This window comes from Ziziphus jujuba, chromosome 6 (assembly GCF_031755915.1).
Source record: "Ziziphus jujuba cultivar Dongzao chromosome 6, ASM3175591v1".
Classification (NCBI taxonomy): domain Eukaryota; kingdom Viridiplantae; phylum Streptophyta; class Magnoliopsida; order Rosales; family Rhamnaceae; genus Ziziphus; species Ziziphus jujuba.
The window spans coordinates 5,721,804-5,728,580 of record NC_083384.1 but is presented as its reverse complement, the minus strand read 5'-3'; the positions used below and the strand labels follow the sequence as shown (position 1 = coordinate 5,728,580).

At 33.1% G+C, this 6,777-nt stretch overlaps 1 pseudogene; it reads left to right on the top strand.

Annotated features, from left to right (window-relative positions):
• The first annotated feature begins 970 nt into the window (after nt 1-970).
• LOC107418154 (metacaspase-6-like) lies at nt 971-4,248 on the top strand (annotated as a pseudogene).
• Nucleotides 4,249-6,777: the final 2,529 nt, after the last annotated feature.

Below are 6,777 nucleotides of genomic sequence, written 5' to 3'. Positions count from 1 at the left end.
TCTACGTTGTTGTCATCAAGATTACTGGAACCACATGGAGCTAGGTTGTTTCTCGGTTATTATTAACGATTTGTTCATGATCATAATATCTGTATAAGTCTTTCAAAATTATATATTAGTCAATTATATATTTAAGTATATTGTTTTCATATAATTTTTTAAACATTTTAATCAAGCATAAAATAATTTAGTATATTAATTGGCAATATATAATTAATCCTCTCAATTATTCTTTATTTGCATTGTTTTTTGTTCTAGGAAACCATCGCATTGGGTGTCCATCTTTTGGGCTGATAATATTTAAGCATCATAATGAAATTATGATAGTCAAGTGTTTCATTATATTTAATGACAAAAAAAAGTGTTTTTTTTTTAAAATATTTTATTTACTTAATCTGAAATATATATTTTTATATAAAACTCTAATGTGAAAATGAATATTTATTTATGACATGCTTGAACATATGTGCTGCAATTTTATTTTATTTTTCCTTTTTTGTGGAGCCATTTTGCAATACTTATATTTGTTGGTTATGGACTGAATCCTCCATTGACATTAATGTCATGTAATTCATTTGCAGCCAATCTTCGCAAAGATTTTTTTTTTTTTTCGTGAGACGTTTTGTGATAGTCTTTCACAAATGACATACTGTAGCAGTATTAATTTTAATTTTTTTAATTTTTTAATTTTTTATCTTACACTACCACTAATCAACAAGAAGTTTCCGGGTCTCCATCCAGTTATCTTATATTTTTAATTATGAATAAATATTGTACATTTTCTGAAAATTCTTTTCTTTTAGTTTTATAAAATTATACTTCTTATCCATTGAGCAAATATATATACGGTGGCAGTGGTTTCAACCCATGAGTTAAACAATAATTTAGGTTCTGAATAGGGGCAATTTTCCAAATCCCTCAAAGCACAAAAATACAAACAGAAGAGTTGTGAGGTACTGGTGATAGAGAAATGGGAAAGAAGGCGTTACTGATTGGATGCAATTATCTTGGAACCAAGATAGAGCTTAAAGGATGCATCAACGATGTCCTCCAGATGAAAAAATTGCTTGTTGGTCGCTATGGCTTCTCTGATGATGACATCACTGTTCTCATCGACACCGACCATTCCTCCACTCAACCAACCGGAAAAAACATATATAATGCCCTTACTCACCTTGTCCAATCAGCCAAACCCGATGATGTGCTTTTCATCCACTACAGTGGCCATGGCTCTCGCTTTCCCCTCGCAACTGATGAAGATGACGAAATGGGCTATGACGAGTGCATAGTGCCATGTGACATGAACTTCATTTTTGGTATGTCTTTCTTTCTCTCTTTTTGTGTATATATATATATATATGTATATATATATACAGTCCGTCTATGGTGCGGACTCTTCTCATGCGGACCACAGTATTGGTGATGGTTTTTCATAGTATTTGTAACGGTTTTCTAAGAAACCATCGTTAATACTATGAAAAACCGTCACTAATACTGCGGTCCTCATGCGGACCGTCCTCATCATAGAATTTCCGTATATATATATATATATATATAGTTTTATATTATTGGATGACATCGGACAGCTTTATGTTGTCTGATGTCCAGGTACATGTTATTTATGGATATTATTGTATATATATACATAGATTAATTTTGCTAATATGGCATAGGCACCCACGATATGGTTTTCATATAAGATGTCTTTATCATAAAGTTTTTGTATATGATATTACCATATCAAATCCTTATAAATATATATCCATAAAAACACATTAAAATTTTTCTCCATAATATGGATATCTATAAGTTTTTAAATTGCAAATATATGTCAATTTTTACTCATAGATGATGTTTATTCAAAAACGTTGTTGTCTTTATATAGATATCTGCATCATAGAAAAATTATATATAAAGTGAGTTTTGATATAGTTAGAACTTTATAAGAGACTTATGAAGAGAGACATACCATGTAAGATGCAACATATGAATTTTTTTTTTCTCAATCACTTCTAAAAGAGTTGAATCAACAAAAAAATAATAACTAGTAGTGGATCCCATATTTATGGGTTGTTATTTTCCGATTAGGTTTTATTTTTGGAAAAACCAAAAAGAAAATTAAATTGATGTGTCATCAGCAATATGAGACTGTTTTGATGCAGAAGTGAGAGGAGAAGAATCAGCCCTGGCAGAAGAGAGGAGAAAAAATAAAATAAAATAAAAAATACCTCAGCTGAGTGTAAGATGCTCTGATACCATGTAACGAAAACAGAGTATGAGGTAAAATTGAATAGTTATTATTAATGAACAGTACTAGTATATATACACGTGATGAGCATAACTGAAAGATTAGGATAAGTATTATCCATAAGGTACAACAGTATCTACAGATAAGGGTAAGTACAATAACTAACAGAGACTAAGGAGATGAGAATGGTTTATCAGGAGCCACATAGGTGATGGTCCCCGTCCGCCCAACCCATAAATTATTCACAAAGGTTAGGTTGGCTGGCAAGACAGAATGGGCGGGGATTATTAACCAAGCCAAGCCTAGTTCTCGCCGATAGACACTGGTAACTTGCTTCCAAGCCGTACCTTATATTCTTTATGTATCTCAACTCCGAGAATAGAAGTGGTTCGTTTTGTTTCTATATGTAATTCAAGATTTTTTTTTTTGTGTTCATCTTGCTGTTTATGATGTGAATTCGGCGGGTCATCCCCCCTCCCCTTTCTCCAATCATAAAGCTGCCTGATCCCTTCCTTTGTCTTTCATCCCCCTTGAATAGAATAAGTAAGGCCCTTTTCTTTCTAATTTAAAATATAAAATAGGGGCTAAACACTTAGTGGCAAAGACCTATGCTAAAGTGAAAAATAAAGTACGTTCAGGTTATGAAGTAAGGCTTTTCATGAATCTTAAAAGATTCTTGAATCAATCTGTTGGATCCCTAGGTCATCCTAATTAAATTCCCAGCTGAAAGGAAAATACACAAAGCAATCTTAGAATTAAAAGAGACCAAGATTAACTATATATTTATGCAGCCTTGGTTTAATTTTTGTGTCAAATTTCAAAATGGACCCAAGAAAAAACCTAACGTGGGAAATGGATATTGACTGAATTTTAATGAAATATTATCCAATATACATATATACAGTCCGTCTATGCTGCGGACGGTCCTCATGCGGACCACAGTATTAGTGACTGTTTTTCATAGTATTGGTGACGATTTTCTAAGAAACCGTCGTTAATACAATGAAAAACCGTCACTAATATTGCGGTCCTCATGCGGACCGTCTTCACCATAGAATTTCCGTACATATATATATATATATATATACATATATGTTTGGTTTTTACTTCCTTTGGTAGTTGAGTTGGTTGAATTGAACAGATGATGATATAAGGGATATTGTACACCAAGTTCCAGAAGGTTGCCACATCACTATTATATCGGACTCTTGTCATAGTGGTGGCCTTATTGATGGAGCTACAGAGCAGATAGGCGATAGCACCAAGCAATATCATCGACGCCACGTCAATGCGGCCTATTATGGTGGACACTCTGAGGAATATCCCTCCGGGTTGTTCTAGCATATTCAGCAAGAGATTGGACATTATTGGACGCATATTGGCCATTGATCAAGATTGGATCTTTGGCCCTCCCAGCTGTAATAGACATATTGAACAAGAAAACAGGAAAAGAACACATTGATGTTGCAAATTTGAGGTCGACCCTTTTCGAAATCTTTGGGGAGGAAGTCAGTCCCAAGATCAAAAGGTTCATGAAGGACAGGGTGGTTGCAGAAGAAAATGGAAATGGAGGCAGCAAAGGGTCCCTTGGGATGGTGGGAAATAAGGCTCAAGAATTTCTGAAATTGAAATGGAAGCTTGGGAAGGCAACAACGATCGAAAAGATCATGAAGGACAGGATGGTTATGGGAGAAAATGGAAATGGAGGCAGCAATGGATCTCTGCCCCTAGGGATGGTGGGAAATAAGGCTCAAGAGTTTCTGAAACTGAAAGGACAGCTTGAGAAGGCAGCAACGATCGAAAAGATTATGAAGGAAAGGGTGGTTGCGGGAGAAAATGAAAATGGAGGCAGCAATGGGTCCTTGCCCCTGGGGATGATGGGAAATAAGACTGCAGAGTTTTTGAAACTGAAATGGAAGCTTGAGAAGGAGGCTGAGCATGTAAAACTTGCATTAACAGCACAAGTTATTGGTAACGTGGAAAAGGCTTACACTGTTTGAACTGGATCATCAAAGCCAGCACTTCCTAAAGGTGGGATTCTGATTAGTGGCTGCCAGACATACCAAGTTTCAGGCGATGTTGCTCCTTCCAGAGAAGACGCTGCTCCTCATGGAGCTTTTAGCCATGGAATCCAAACCATAATTGCTGAATCTGCAGATGGCCATATTATAACCAGCAAGGAGCTTGTTTTTGAAGGCTACGGAAATGCTCAAGAGCAAAGGTTTAGTTGATCAGCAACCTGGCCTCTACTGCAATGATGATCTTGTTGATGCTCCTTTTCTCTACTGATCGATCATCCTCTCAAAGTTTCAGATAAATAAACAAGTAGATCAAACACCTAGTTGTAGCAATGACCAATATTGATCGACCCATTCGATGTTTCTTAATTCTGTGTGTTCATTTTTCATTCAGAGTTTCTCACTGCTATATGATCTTTTCATATGTATGTGTTAAACTAGTGTGTACTGCATTAATTATTTGTTTTCCTTTAAGCCATCATATATTTGTTTCTTTTTATTATTATTTGATAGAACCACTCTCGGAGTCTTTTTGGACATCTGAAGTGGTTCAATTTAGAGAAACCTCACCAAACCAGTACCGAAAAGTTCAATGGAACCTCTTCATGAAATGGATACAACTCAATAGTATAAATAAAATATCATAAATGCTATTAATAAAATTCCTATAAAATCATCATCATAAGTGTCAAGGGTTCTAATCCGAGAAACAAAAAAAGAAAATGAAATAAAAATCATATATATTAGATTAATCCACCCGAGCAACCTAAGCAATGTAAAAGTTTAAAACTAAAAAAACAAACAGCATAAATGATAAATCCAATGGAAGTATGCAAACAGGTTTTTGTATAATACATTAACAATGGAATAACGGCAGCGACAAAGATATAAGATGAAGATACCAAACATAGTACGCAAATCCCATCAGCTGAAGCCTAGAAGAACAATTTAAAAATACAAAACTATAAGATAAATTTACTGAGTTGAGTAAATTAAAAATATGAAAATAGTCATTTAGAATCCAAACATTTTCACTCAAAACTTCACTTTTACTCTTTTAAAAAATTCTCCCATTCAAAATTATTTTACAAAACTTAATTTATATCCAAAGCAATATCATAGAGAGAGTATTTCATAATTAAAGAATATAAAATTTCATTAACCAATTGAAACATAAATTTAATGCTGGACAATAATCAATATAATCATAGTTTTAGAAACAGTAATGAAATGTAATAAAACCACCAAAATATGTATATCAGAGATAACATATACAATGTACTATATGATATATCTAGCATTACCAGATGGTGTACAACGTCTCAGAATACAACCAGACAATAAAGAAATATACAGAAACTAATGTCATGAGGGAGTGGCATGCAATTTATCATCACTATGAGAGAATGACACACAACTCATCATCATTCTCTCATATCATGACAACTTCTTATCTTATGGTCACGAAAAAGTGGCATACAACTAATCATGAGTTCGAGAGAATAGCACACATAGGATAGCTAAGTCTGTGCACGGTTAGGAACATAAATAAAACTACTGGTACTATATGGTACATCCTTTAAAAACAACAGTGCAATATTTATAAATTATCTTTTCAAAATCATATTTTCTATTTTTCCTAAACAAATACAGTACCATAAATCAAAATTTAATATTTAAATCCAACCATTCATTTAAATACTCTAGATATTCAAAATAATAATTTCATATCAAAACATAAAAACCAACAAAGAAATACATATTACCATAAATTATTTTTAAGCATTTTGAAATATGAACACTTAAACATGTGTAAAAATATACAATTTCAAATCCATTTTCTCAAAATTAATTATTTTTCAAAATGACTAAAACATGAATTTAAATAGCCAACTATTTAAATGCCAAAATTTCTAAGTTCATCATAAACTCATTTGCATTTAAAACCATATAAAAATCTTGTCAAAAGTCACATGAAATGATAACATATATATGTATAAACATATATTTATGCATGTATACGATAAGTATTTATATGAAACCATGTATATAAAATATTCAAACTATATATGTAATTGTATTAATAAACTCAAAAATTCATTTAAAAATATAAACCACTCGTAGATACCACTAATATGCATTGCTACTCCTTTGCAAGATCACCTGTAATCTCAGTACGGGTGTCTCTAATATGATAAAAATATTTTTACATTCCAAAAATCAAACTCAAGGCATTCATGCAATCAAATGTCTTAAAATACTATATACAACTCTTAGATCATATGAATTGGATATCAAATGATCCAATTATACTGTAACCCTTTAGGATCTATACCTAGAATTGAGGTTTTTTGTTAGGACCTGTCTAAAATCTCTTCCCCGAACCCTAGACAAATCCTGATCCCAGGGAGACCGTAATGAACCGTCCTATGAAAAATCCGGCAGCCTCTCCCCTAAGGATAAAATATGCCCAAAATTTACCTGCACGAAAATGCACTCCTATATACTACC